The sequence below is a fragment of the Canis lupus genome, chromosome 19 (genome assembly GCF_003254725.2).
Source record: "Canis lupus dingo isolate Sandy chromosome 19, ASM325472v2, whole genome shotgun sequence".
NCBI lineage: Eukaryota > Metazoa > Chordata > Mammalia > Carnivora > Canidae > Canis > Canis lupus.
In genome coordinates, this window is record NC_064261.1 from 54,436,653 (window position 1) to 54,450,305 (window position 13,653).

General features: G+C 53.7%; 1 protein-coding gene across 12 annotated transcripts in view; it reads left to right on the top strand.

The window, feature by feature from the left end:
• Positions 1–13,653, top strand: part of FMNL2 (formin like 2) — a 261,250-nt gene that overhangs the window by 90,707 nt on the left and 156,890 nt on the right. The gene's annotated exons all lie outside the window — the stretch shown is intronic.

Consider the following 13,653-nt stretch of genomic DNA (forward strand, 5'->3'; position numbering starts at 1 on the left):
GTGCAGTTAGTGGCGAATGTCACCCTGGAGGCAGCAGGCTCAGGGACTCGGCCGCTTCTCAGTCCCAGTATAAACCAGAGTTGAGGCTCTGTGTGCTGCAGGATCAGAGAGAGAATAGGGCAGCGTGAAAGGTCAGGAGCGGATCTGGGTCCTGCTGACCCTGTGTGGTGGTGCACAGACCCCCCAGTGAGGAGCCCTCTGCCCCCAGGTGCCCCCAGGTACCCCTAGGTGCCCCCCATGTGCTCCCAGGTGCTCACATCCAGATCTGGGCCCTGCTGACCCTGTGTGGTGGTGTGCAGATGCCCCAGTGAGGAGCCCTCCGCCCTTGGATGCCCCCAGGTGCCCATGTCCAGGGAGCCTCCTGACCCCATGGGCCCGGGGGGAGGAGGGCCCTGGCCTCCGAGGAAGGCCCCAGCTGGGCCTGCGGGAGGCTGGTCGGGCTGGCCCTGCCCTGCTGGCCGCCGGCTGTCCGGCTGCTTCTGAGCCTCTTTGTTAGAGGAACAAACAAGAGGACTTACAAGTCAGCTGCTGGTTTACTTCCGGTTTAGCAGCTTCCATAGAGGTTGGTCGGGTGGCTGGGGGGTGGGGGGGATCTGAGTTCTGCGGGGGCTGCTGGTTGGTTTAGAGCACAGGCCCCGGAGCAGAGAGAGGAGAGAGACTCTGCAACAAAAGCACGGGCACTGGAGCCTGGTGGAAAGCACACGTGCCCCAGATGTGCTCGCGGGAAGCCAAGAGCGTGGTTGCAAAAACAAGCAAAATGAGGGTAACGCAAGCAAAGAGTATTTGAGAAACCAGGCTGGGTTACTCTCTGGCAGGGAACGAGCAAGTTCATATTAGGATGGAGCTTCTCTCTGCAGCGGGACCGGGCCGTGCGATGGGCTGGTACAGACCCCATTTTCCGTTCTTCGTTAATCCTTTTTTTTTTTTTTTTGGCCTTGTATTAAATATGAGCCTGTAAGACTTATCAGTAGTTCTTGGAGACGCCGTAGGTGAGAATCCTCGCACCTCGAGCTGAAAATACCCATCTTTGGGCGGGTGTGACATTTCGCTTGAGAAGTGTTAGAATCCTGTGGGATCGCAGGTGACAAGTGGAGCGCAAGAGGCACAGAGAAATCCGTGGTTCTGACTCCGGGTGCCGCCCGAGCCCTCTGAGCCCAAGGCTGTGGTGCCTGCAGCGTCGGTCCGTCAGTCCGTCCCGAGGGCTCCGCGCTGGCTGGCCTGCTGTGGGGGCGGCGGCCCTTAGGGCCCCGGGAGCTCCCCCTTAGGCTCCACTCCCCGTCTCCAAGGGCCCCGAACGATTGGAACTTTAATGAACATGCATGGGGTACAGGGTGGCTTGGGGTAGTGCCTGCCTTGGGCTCAGGGCATGACCCTGGGGTCCCGGGATTGAGTCCCGCATCTGGGTCCCCACAGGGAGCCTGCTTCTCCCTGTGTCCCTCTCTGTGTGTCTCTCAGGCATAAATAAATAAGATCTTAAAAATCAACATGCACGAGGAAAGGACCTAGGATGGCTGTTAACACCATTGTATTAGGGGCCCCAGAAGGGGGAAGGGGGGGCGAGTACCCCAGCCCCCACCAAGCATTCCCCGCTGGAGGCTTGGAGCCGTTTCTCCCAAGACGGAGGCAGCGGCACCTCAGGGTGGGCGCCGTGGGGCCCTGCCCGGTACCTTTCTCCAAGCAGAGGTGTGATGGAGACGGTCCCCAGGATTTGCATGGGGTCCGGGGTCCGTAGCAGGGCAGAGAAGCTGCCTTGGAGGACCTGGACCCGACAGGGTGTCGTCCTGTGTGGAGGCCGGGGCCGGGGCGGGGCGGGGGGACAGGACAGGACCCCGGGCCAGGAGACGGGAGACGGAGGAAGGAAACAGCCGGGAAGGTGCGCTTAGAAGGGTGGGAGCGGGGTCCCCCTGGAGGGCCGCAGCGCGAGGCCCTGGGGAGAGAAAGCAAACAAATAAGGAAATTGAATCAAATCAGATGAAGTCCTTTTAAGGAAAAGATGGTGTTAACAGAACAGATAAGTCAACGGGCAGGATGAGAAAGGCAGGCTGGTGAAGCGCCAGCGGAAGGTTCCGGCAAGTGTGGAACGGGGGGGAAGCTCTGACTTGAACGAGGCCGACGCTCTTAGTAAGCGGGTGGGAGGCTGGGACATCTTGGAGGTGGGGTCACCTGAGCTTTCGTGTCCCTTTCGTCCTCCTGATGATGCCCGGGAAGTTCCGAGTGTTGCAGGGTGCGTTCGTCTTGGTGAATGGGTTTTAACGTAAAGTAAAACGTTAAGTCCGCGTGAGAAGGGGGGTTTGAGGAGCCTTTTATTTATTTATTTATTTTTTGAGGAGCCTTTTAGAACCAGAGAATTGACAGAAGTGGCGTATTTTGAAAGCATTTGCTGTTTGGTGGGAGCCTCAGTGGGAGGATGCTTTCGAGTGACGCTGTGCGCTTGCCGCCGGCGCCGGGAGAATGGACGTGGCTGTTAAGGGAAGTCGGATAAAAACACCGAGTGTCTAGTACGTCTCAGAATTAGGACGGGGGTGGGCCAGCGTGGGATCAGGGCTGGGCTAGGGTTGAGAAGGAAGCTCTGAGAGATCGACTTGTCTGCTCATTTGTTTATCGGGGACCTACTGTAGGTCAGGCACCGGGCTAGGAGCCAGGAAAACAAAGGTGACCAGAGCTCGGCTCGTCACGACGCTTAACGTGGGACGCGTGACAGACATAAACTGATGCTTTTAAGCCATAACCATGGTTGTAGTATCTGGATTGGCTCCAAGATTTTGCATTGTTTTTGGAGATGAAGTGACTCCGGCGGGGGGACTTCAGTGGAGATGACGTGGATGGAGGTGCGCCGGCCCTCCCGGTGCCTGACCGCCCCTTCCTCACACCTCGGCTCTACGGCTCTGAAGCGGGTGACGTACGGCGTTGGGCCTGTGTGCGGCTCGAGGGACCTCTCAGAACCCTTGTGGTGATGAGTGGAGGCAGGTCGGGGAGCATGTCTAGGGGAGGAGGCCTTGGTGAGGGAGACAAGAGCAGAAGACGGACCAGGTTTCTATTGTTCCCCTAACAAACTGCCACAAATTTCGTGGCTTAGGACAACACCGATCTACGATCTCCCCAGTTCCGTAGGTCAGAAGTGCGATGAGGCTCACCCGCCGGGCTCAAGTCAAGGTATTGGCAGGCCTGCGTTTCTTCTGGAGGCTCCAGGGAAGAACTGATTTCTTTCTTTTCCTGTGGCCCATGTTCCTTGGCTCACCGCCCCATCCCTCCTCCGTGTTTAAACCAAATAATGTCTGTCCATGTCCTTCCTACACGGTCGTCTCTCTGGTTTTCTGGCCATGGCCTTGCAAGGTTGGGTCCCCCCCCAGATAATCTCCGTCTCAGGTCCTTAATCACCACCTCCGTGAAACCCCTTTGCCGTGCACGCTAACATAGTCCCAGCTTCTGTCGATAAGGTTGCGGACACGTTTGTGTGCCGGAAAAGGAGAAATGGGCTCTGGCTGCCGTGTCTTCGGTTCTCTGACCCAGATAAAGAGGCCTCTAGATTGTCTTTCCAATGTTGACACCACTGCCATGATTGCTAGCTGGTTTGATTTGTCATTCTTTGACCCACAAGTACTCCTTGGCGAGGCCCTCAGGCCCCCCACAGGACGGTCCGCAGCCCCCCTTCTCATCCTGGTCTTGCACGAGAGCCGTGCGTTCTGGTTGGATGTGTTTACCTGCCTTCGCCCTGGGTCTCCGTGCAGCTCTGCACGTTCCCGACGCCATGCCGTTGCCTGACTTGTTTCTGCGAGACTCAGATGCTCCCCGCCCTTACTTCTGCTCACCCTTCCTATGAAACCTGTGACACTGGCCCTCTCTACTCCCCATCTGATCATAATTAGCAAGTGCTATTAAGTCCTTTGTGAATACACTTGATCTTTCCCTCTGGACCAGCCATCCTGAGGTGCTTAAAAGCAGAGTCCTGGATTCACCCTCCGAGAGATGCATTGAATGGCCTGGGACGGGGCCCAGGAGTTTGGCTTTTTAGCAGACTCAGTGGGCGATGCGGAAGCAGCAGCCGCCAGGCACCGTGAGCTGGACGCTCCCGGAGACGGCAGCGCGTGAGCTCTCCTCTCCTGGTGACGGACCGCGCGCTGTCCTTGTCCGGGAGATGATGATGGCTTTGAGAAATGCACGCCAGCCTGCAGGTGCGTGCTCATCCAGGAGGAGGGTGTCCTGTGGGAAGTGTGAACCAGATCGTTCGGGCCGTCAAGCTGTGCCCCTCTTCTCGGAGCCAGTGTTGTCGAAGTTCAGGGCAGACGAGGAGCCGGTCGGTGTGCTGAGCAGAAACGGCTGAGGCGGACAGTGAGCGGAGGCAAAATCAGGTCGGCAAAATCGCCCTGCCTTCAGGTTTACTTTTTTATTGGACTTTTCTGCGTTGCGGGGACCTGACGTGAACTATCAAAAGCAGGAATTTGGTCATGGAAAAGATTTGAAAGCGGGAAAGATGGCTAATTGTTGGGGGTATGCGGAGCGAACTCTGTGCCCTCAGCGCCTTCCGATAACAAGTTCTTCTTGGTCGTTGGAATGCAAAGAATACCCAAAACTCTGAATTCCCACTGAACCAAGCATTTTTGGAATGAGGCCTTTCATGAATACGCCATGATTCTGATTTCTGCTGTTGTTAAGATTGGAATGGAGTCTTTGTTATTTTACATGATTTCCTAGACCCTCTAGGAGGGTTTAGGTCCAAATGATTAGATTTATTTTTATGAAATTGTCCTTTTCCCTTTTGAGGGATCTCACTGCATTAAGTGAAACTGCTTATGAGGCTAATTAAGCAAAGTGTTTTCTACTTTTTATTGATTTTTCTGTCAACTTTATGGCAGAAACAGAAGACAACAATTTTAATTAAAAGAAGAGCCTTAAGTAACTAGCTATTTTGGAGCTCCTATAAGAGGTTCCTATCTATTGTAAATAATTAAAAGGATTTGCCCTGGGCCAGAAGAGGAAGTACTGAAAGTAACACATGTTTCTATGAGCTAAAAGCCGTCACAGAGGTGATAACACTTGAATTGGAAATCACCAAAGTTTCCATCTGGTTTCCTAGTCACCAAACAAAATATAGGTGTTTAAAAAAAAAAAAAATGTTGCCATCTTTTGTGAAAGGAGAACTATTAAAAGATGAAGTGTGCTAGTAGGCACTTTAATAATGAGCCTTTGATTCAATTTAAGGCCAGTTCTCTGTGCCTGTTAAAAAAAAATATTCCGTAAGTTGTGAACATTCACACTTTTTTTTCAGTGAGCTCATTTGCATACCTGGAGGTCATTTTATCTTTAGTTGGTGGTAAAGTTCTGCGACGATATGAACCAAGGTGGGACCAAATAATAGCTTGTTCTGTGCATGTCAAGCTAAATTAAAATAATGATAATTAACTATTTGAATTCAAATGCTTGTTTTGTTTTGCAACAGCCATTATGTGTACAGTGTCCTACCAGACGAAATAAATTGAAAGGCTGAAGGAAGTTCCTACATAATTTCTTCTGGATGGAAATCTATAATTTGTTGCAAAGCTCACAGTTAAAATTCACCCCAGTGTAACCAAACTTAGGAGCAAGCAAAGTATTTTTTTTTGGCTTAGTATTGAATTAAATTGAGTCAATATTTGTTTAATACCTTGTCTGCCCACAATGGCCCTCTCTGTAGAGAGTAAGACAGGAGTAATATATATATAATCTTTACCTTCAAAGAACTGATAATTTAGAGCAGAGCTGTACGGTAGAAATATTGTGAACTACGTAGCTTATTTAAATTTCCCAGTAGTCGCATTAAAAGACAAGAAAGATGGGTGAAATTATTATTAGTATTGTTTTTTAAAGATTTTATTTATTTAGAGAGAGAACACGAGGAGGGGAAGGTGCAGAGGGAGAGAAAGGGAAAGAATCCCAAGCGGGCTCTGCACTGAGGACGGAGCCCCCACAACCCAGAGACCGTGACCTGAGCAGAGACCAAGAGTTGGTCACGCAACTGACAGAGCCACCCGGGTGCCCCAGTGAAATTATTATTATTATTATTTTAAAGATTTACTTATTTTAGAGAGAGAGCATGCACGAATGCACATGCAGAGGGGTAAGGGAGAGAGGGGAGAGAATCCCAAGCAGACCCCACTGAACGCAGAGCCCTACTTGGGGCTGGATCTCACAGCCCTGAGATCGTAACTTTAGCCGGAACCAATAGTTGGGAGCTCAGCTAAGCCACCAGCACCCCCCCACCCCCGCCGCACCACCCTGGTGAAATTATTTTTAATCATATATTTAAAATCCTAGATTTTTATTTTTTATTAATATAAAAAATGTAATATATCAAAAATATTATTTCCACATGTAATCAATATAGAGCTTACTAATGAGATACTTTACATTCTTTTAAAAATACTAAGTCTTTGGGGTGCCTGGGTGGCACAGTGAAGCATCTGACGCTTGGTTTCAGCTCGGGTCCTGATCTCAGAGTCTTGTGTCTCCTTGCCCAGTGTGAGTCTGCTTAAGACTCTCCCCCTCTCAAATAAAAACAAATCTTTAAAAAAAAAATACTAAGTCTTCAGATCTGGTGTTCTATTTTCATTGGAGGGTCACCTGCCTGGCTGAGACAGTAGAGCACGTGACTCTTGATTTTGGGGTTGTGAGTTTGAGCCTTGTGTTGAGGGTGGGGTTTACTTAATTAAAAAAAATTTTTTTTAATAAATTTTTATTGCAAACACTTGATCTTTATTTAGACTATCAAACGTACAGTTGAAAAAGTAGATTCACCTACTGAATTTGTCCCAGACATTCTTAGAAGTTGTCCAGTAACTGAAGCGAACATCTGGTTTTAAATTTGAATTAAAAATCAATATTAAAAATTCAGTTCATCAATCACTCTAACCGCATTTCAGCTGCCAAGAGCCGCATGGGGCTGCGGGTTACTGTATTGGGTAGGACAGATTTAGATGTGGAGACAACGTTTGACGTCTTTGATACTCAAATAATTGAAGATGGTATGTAATTACAGAATGAATTCCTATCCACTTGCAGAGGGTAATTGAGAGAAGAGTGGGCTAGAGCAGTTGTTTCCAGTAGAACTTTCTGTACATGGCACGGCCTGGTGGGGTAGCCACTAGCTTCAGGCTTTTGGACACCTGAAAGCTAGCAAGTACAGCTGGGAACTGTATTTTAAGTTTGATTAATTCAAATTCAAATAGTCACATGGGGCTGGTGGCTACCATCTTAGGCAGTGCTAAATGGGATTCTAATGGGGCAGGGTGTCTAACGGGGTAGGGATTCTAATGGGGCAGGGCTCTAACGGGGCAGGGATTCTAACGGGGTAGGAAGTCTAATAGGGCAGGGTGTCTAACGGCGCACGGTGTCTAACGGGGTAGGGATTCTAATGGGGCAGGGCTCTAACGGAGCAGGGCGTCTGACGGGGCAGTGTGTCTAACAAGGTAGCTCAGGCATGACTTAATCGAGGTGTGGAGCAAAGGAGAGGGCATCGCTGAGCTGGGAACGGCGTCGACCAGTGGTTCCCTAACATCACTGCAGGACAGCTTTAAAAAGGCCTGTCCTCAGCTGCCACATCCAGGTGCGCCGATGAGTTGGTGCCCCCCCGTCAGAGTGTCCAAGGCTCCCCAAGCGACTGTGATGTACAGCAGCTCTGGGGGGGCCTGCGCTTGCATATACGTCCTCCACTCATGAGAGTTGGCCGGGAGTGAACACGGACAGAGGAGGAACCCGGTGGCTTCCTCAGACGCTCAAGTCGATGTTCTTACGTGAGCAGACGGAGGCCGGCGTGTTGGGGGAGCGGGGCCGTCCTCAGGTGGCTGCTGAAATGACCAGAGACTCAGACGTCCCGTCATGGGCGCGGTGGAGCCACGTCCTGAACCTGGGTCTCGTGTTTCTGTCCCCACATGAGGGGGCCATAGAGAGTATCCCGCTGCCTCCACATTGTGGCTTGTTTTCTCTCTTCATAATAGAGCCCTTGTGCTTAGATTTACAAAGAATGTTTCTTTTGATATTTAGAAAAAAAAAATCTCATTAACAATTGGATGTTTGTGGCCCAGCAGATCCGTGATCTGTGCGGAGCGCTGCGCCGGCTGTTGGGAGGCCTCTGCTCTTCCCCGGTGCGGCGCACGAGCTCGGGGACCGCCAGCCGCCAGCCGGTGGGGGCATCGGATTCTGGGTGTTAGAGCGGGGTTTCTGGATCTGCCCTCCTATAGCTTCAGGGGTTGCCGTGGGCAGGAAGTCCCGCCCGGTCCGAGAGCGTCCGTGCTGCCGCAGCTCTCGTTCGCAAGACTCCGGGGAGCAAGATGGTTTTTCCATCTCGGTGTTTAAATAATCAAACGAGAGCCCCAACGGCTCGCCCGCCTGGAACGGCCGCAGTGCCCGCCAAGCCTCGGGAGGTGGGGCGCACGTCCCCGTCTCACTGTGAAGAACTCGGGGCCTGCGACTGCCCAAGGCCACGCATCTTACGAGGGGCGGAGCTGGGATCAGAGCCCGCCCGTGCGGTTTTGCCCCAGAGCCCCTGGTGGTACCCGCTGCGGGGAACCAACCACCACCCCTGGAGGCCCGGGTGCGATTTGCCTTGAGTCGTAGTGGGGGCGGGGAGGGGGGTTGCTTAGTGACCTTCGAGTTCTTGCTGTGCAAAGGCAGCTTCTAGAGGATTCCCTTCCCTCCAGCCTTCTCTAACGGGGATTCTGGAGAAACCAGGACTGTTGAGCCAAATGTTCGGACGGGAGGGCATCAGGGCGCAGCTGAGTGTTTTGCCTTCTCCGGCTCCCCGCCTGGACGGGAGGGCCTCGGGCTGGAGGTGTTGCCCTACGCGAGGTCTGCTGGGGCCTGCTCCCTCCTTCCAGCCGTAGCCGACTTCGTCTTCCAGTTGCATCGTCTGCGGGAGGCCCGGGGCCGTCCGTGGGAGCCGGCCGCCAGCCCCGTTGTCCGGGCCCAGGGAGCAGGCCGCGCTGTCCGGAAGGTGTCTCCGGGCGGTGCTTGGCGAGCGTCACGACTTCCAGTGGCCTGTGCTCGCCCCCAGAGGATGACGTTGGGTCCGTGTAGGCCTGAGCGTGCGAGGCGTTGCACGAGCGGCGTGGAGGAGGCCCCGAGGCCGAATCCTGCCCCGCGGGGTGGAAGCGCTTCCCGCCCGGGGGATGCCCGTCCGCTCCTTAGAGAGATGAGCTGCGGCCGGGGGTGCTGCCGGGTTGGGCGGCCTCGCCTGGGTCGCCGGGGTCGCGCACACGCCCTGGCTCGGAGGCGGCGCCCTCGCTGCCGGGGACGCTTCCCTGCCCGAGTCTGTTTTCTCCTCGTGGCTCTTCCTCAACTCAGGTGGCTTCAGAGGGAGCATGGCCTCCTGTGGCCTGCCCGGCCGGCCTCCTGCCTCAGCCTCCCGGCCCCCCCGGGTCTCTAGTCGACGGCACAGAGAGAGCCCGGCCGTGCCGGGTTTCAGGCAGTGTTGAGCCGAGGTCGCCTCACCAAAGACGGCGCCGGGCCGTCCCCCCGCCGTGCGGCCTCCCGAGGGCATCAGGCCCGGGGAGGGGGGTGCGCCGCCCCTGGGTGCCGCTCCTGCCCTCCCCACCGCTCGCGCGGCCCCTCCTCCAGCCGTCCCCTCTAGCGCACAGCAAGCCCGCCTTTCTCCCCTTGGCCCAGGAAGGAGCAGCGTCTGCGCCCCGACGTGCTGGAGCCACAGGCCGGCGGTTGCCCTCGGCCGTTCCCGGCGCTTGCTTGGTGCCCTGCAGCCTCAGTGCGTCTCGACTGCCACGTGTGGCCCGCGGCCCGGTGGTGCCCGTGAGCCGATGGCCTGCACAGGGCCGTCCCCTGGTCATCGCCTGGCGCCCCGGCAGGGGGGCGGCCGCAGAGATGTGGGCACAGGTGCGGGCACAGGCCCCGACCTGCCGCTGTTGAGCCGCCGCAGCCGCCCCGGAGCCCCGGAGCCCTCCAGCCAGTCCTGCTTGAGCCCGAGCTCCGCTCTCCCCTCTTCCTCCGGCCCTGTGCCCCGCCGCCCCTCTCCCCACCCCACTCCCGTGGCCTGGAAGCACCCACACGTCTCCCTACGTGCTGAACCTGCTCGTCAGTAATTCTTCATGGACTGTCCTTCCTTCTGGCAAACCAAATACAACACAGAAATCTCAAAATAGATGTAATCAGACTCCTCCAGCTTAATAAATACCACATGTGCTTGCACTTGGAACTCGGCTCGGCCCGTTTGGTGAGCGGTACCTCTCTCGCCCCCCTGCTCCCCTACCCCCCCTGCCTCCCTGGCCCCGCCTCCCCTGCCCCCCTGCCCCCTGCTCCCCCACCCCCCTGCTCCCCCACCCCCTGCAGAGGGCAGGCTGACAGAGCTCTTGCAGCAGCTCGCGCCTGCGTCTATCTTGATCCTGTGAACCCTGTTTTGATGGCATGCGTGTCCCATCGAAAGGACCATCTGTACGTATATTACCCTGTTTATGGAGGATGCTGGCAGCGTGGGATGAACTCGGCGTGGCGTCTCAGCAGCGAGCTGGCTGCGGTCTTTGTCCGGCGTGCGCGTGGCCTGTGCTCGTGCGCGTGATGGGCTTTTGCTGTGCAGCCCCTGACTTCTGACGGCAGGTCTGGTGCGAGGTGGTGCAAGCCAGCAGCTCTGGATGGGCCCCCGGCGCTGCGCTCTGCCAGCTGCCCTTTGTGCTCATTGGGTCCCCAAATGCCCATATTTGGTGTCGGTGCTGCCGTCATCGTCCCGTTTTCCCACTGAGGAACCCAAGGCGCGGAGAGGGTAAGCTACTCGCCCAAGGTCCTGTGGCTGGTGGCCTGGATTTTCAACCCGGTTGCTTGGGCCCCAGATCCCAGACTCTCACTCAGTCCTAAATTGCTCTCCTTAAATTGCTAACCCAAGTCATCACCTGAGGAACCAGCTCGACCCCCGAATGAGAAAGCACAGGATGGTCCTGGTTGCGTTGATCCGCGTACCTTTGGGGGATTCTGAACAACTCCCTCCCTTGACGCCTTTCTTTAGAAAGACCTTCCCTCACCGTAATGAGATCCCTGCCAGGCGTCCTCCAGCTGTGAGTGCCTGGGCCCGAGCCCCCCAGTGCGGGAGCCGCTTGCTTCATGCTCTGCGGCATTGAACCCTGGTTGCTGTATCTGGGAGAAAACTGTTTATTTCATTTTAATTGATTTAAAATTAAAAACGGATACCGAGTTAACGGAAAACTTTTCTGTACGCTAAGAAATACTTGGGGATGAGAATGTATTTTCTCAACTGTCTATTTTGTGAAATCCAAACATAAGCATATCTGATGGGAGTTTAGCATCTGAATCGGAACGTGTTTGAAGTATAAAATATGCTGAGGATTTTAAAAAACCGACTTTTCTTTTTTTATATTATCTCATCCGTGACATACTGTTTATGGGTTGCTATGCCTTACTCAAACCAACATACCTAAAATATTGTTATTGAAATCATTTTCACTTCATTTTACCTTCTTTTTTTAAAGATTTGATTTATTTATTCATGAGACACAGAGAGAGAGAGAGGCAGAGACACAGGCAGAGGAAGAAGCAGGCTCCATGCAGGGAGCCCGACCTGGGACTCGATCCTGGGACCCCGGGGTCACACCCCCAGGCTGAAGGCGGCACTAACCGCTGGGCCACCAGGCCGCCCCTTCATTTTACTTTCTAATGCAGCTACTGGAAAATGTAACTCCACGCGTGGCTCACATTGTGACTGTTTGACAGACTCTTCGGGAGCCTGGACGTGAATGCTCCCCCATAGGGTAATACTCAGCCACAGCAAGCGCTCAGAAGACAATTAGTGACCGGGTGATTTGTTGGGAGGACAGGTTCAGCGGGGAGGGCTCGTGGGGCCGGATGACTTTTGTTGGAACTGGTGTCTGGTTTTAGGGTCTACGTTAAGTGACAGGGAGGCGCAGCGTATGCTACACGTGATGCTTTGGGACCTTTCAAATCAGTTACCACTTTGCCCGCCGTGACGGAAGGAGGGGAGTCCGCTGTCCTCTTGGCCAAGAGGAGTCCCCGGTTTCTTCCGTGAGCTGAGTCACACGGTGGCGCTTTCGTCCGGGGATCTGGCAATGAAACGGAACGAGGTCCTCATGAGCGGCCTCCTGTCCCCTGCGGTCTTCTCCCCTGCAGCTCAGCATTTCTCTCAGGATCCTAGAATCCCCCATTATTCCAGGCCTCCTGGGGATCATGTGTGACCCCGATGAGGCAGGAGCGTCTCTCGGATCAGGATTAACGAACGGTCTCTGTTGCCCCGGAAGCACCGCACCCTGAGTCGGGACCTAGAGCTGTTGCACCACCAACCTCCTGGGTCCTGTACCTCTGCTTCCTCTTCTCTGGCCTCCTCGGTTAGTCCTTTTTCTCCATGCCCCCAATGTTGGGGCGCCCCAGGGCACACCCTCCTTCCTCCTTTCATTTCCCTTTTATTCTCCACCCTTGCTGCGTTTCCCATGGCTCGTGCGACTTCCCAGTGGTTCACCAAGCGGGTGGAAGTGCTGAACCTCACGAGTCCTTGCACCCCCCGTGGGGGGGCTGGCAGTTGACAAGTCCGTGCTTAATTGATCATGCAATTAAGAGGCAAAGTACACTTTCTGATTATCTTTTCTTTAGCTATTAACGTCTCAGTCCTTTGGTTTTCTCCATTGTGAAATGGGAGCATTTTATAAAGAGGCGTTATTTACTCTGACGTGGAGAAACACAGTGGCTCTGTGACTACCCTTGGCTTCGTGTTGACTTTCAGATTAGTTACCTGCCACCGCATTTGACCTGGCGCATTAGACTGAGACACTGGTTTTACCAATGAGCATTCCTTCCGGTTAAAGCTTCTTGAAAATGGATGTTGTGTTTGTCTCTTTCTTTCCTCTTTTCTACCCCCACCGCCTGTTTTGTGTCTGAATTCCTTAGAAGTTTCAAACAGATTTGAATGGCTCTTAGTTTTAAAGATTTCATTTATTTAATTTGAAAAAAAAAATGCTAGCGAGAGAGAACACGCGTGGCAGGAGGAGCAGAGGGAGAGGGGCAAGTGGAGTCCCAAGTGCAGAGCCCCATGCAGGGCTCAATCCCGCGACCCTGAAACCGTGACCTGAGCTGAAATCAAGAGGCAGATTCTCAACTGATGGAGCCACCCAGGCGCCCCCGAATAACTCTTAGCTTTAGCGATAGTTTTTCACCCCCTCTGTCTCATGGAGGATGAATGTGGCTGCTTAAGGAGGTATGTGATGTTCGAGGCAGAATAATGCAGTGTTGACAGCTTTGTTTAGGAAGCGGGGGGGGGGGGGTGCGGGGGGACCTGGGTTCTGGTCCCATTTAGGCCAATTCAGTCATGGTGTGAATTGAGCATGGTCTTTAGCTTCAGATCATCTCCTCCTCCCTTGGAGCAGGGCCTCTTACGTACTAATAGCTCAATAAATGTCAGCTATTGCTGTTGGCTGTTTTCCTAGGATGTCACCTGAAGATTTAGATGAAAGCGTTTGAAAGGTCGCTGTCGATGAATTTCTAGCCATGGTTTGACAACAACTGCAACGTCCTTAGGTCTTAAGAAGCTGATAAAAATGAAAATAGTATCTATAAGGGGATAGAAAGTGTTTTCCTCTAGATTAGAAAATGACAGTAGATGATACTCTTCAAGGAAAAAATTGCCTAATCAAGTCTGTGTCCCGTTACGGCCATAAT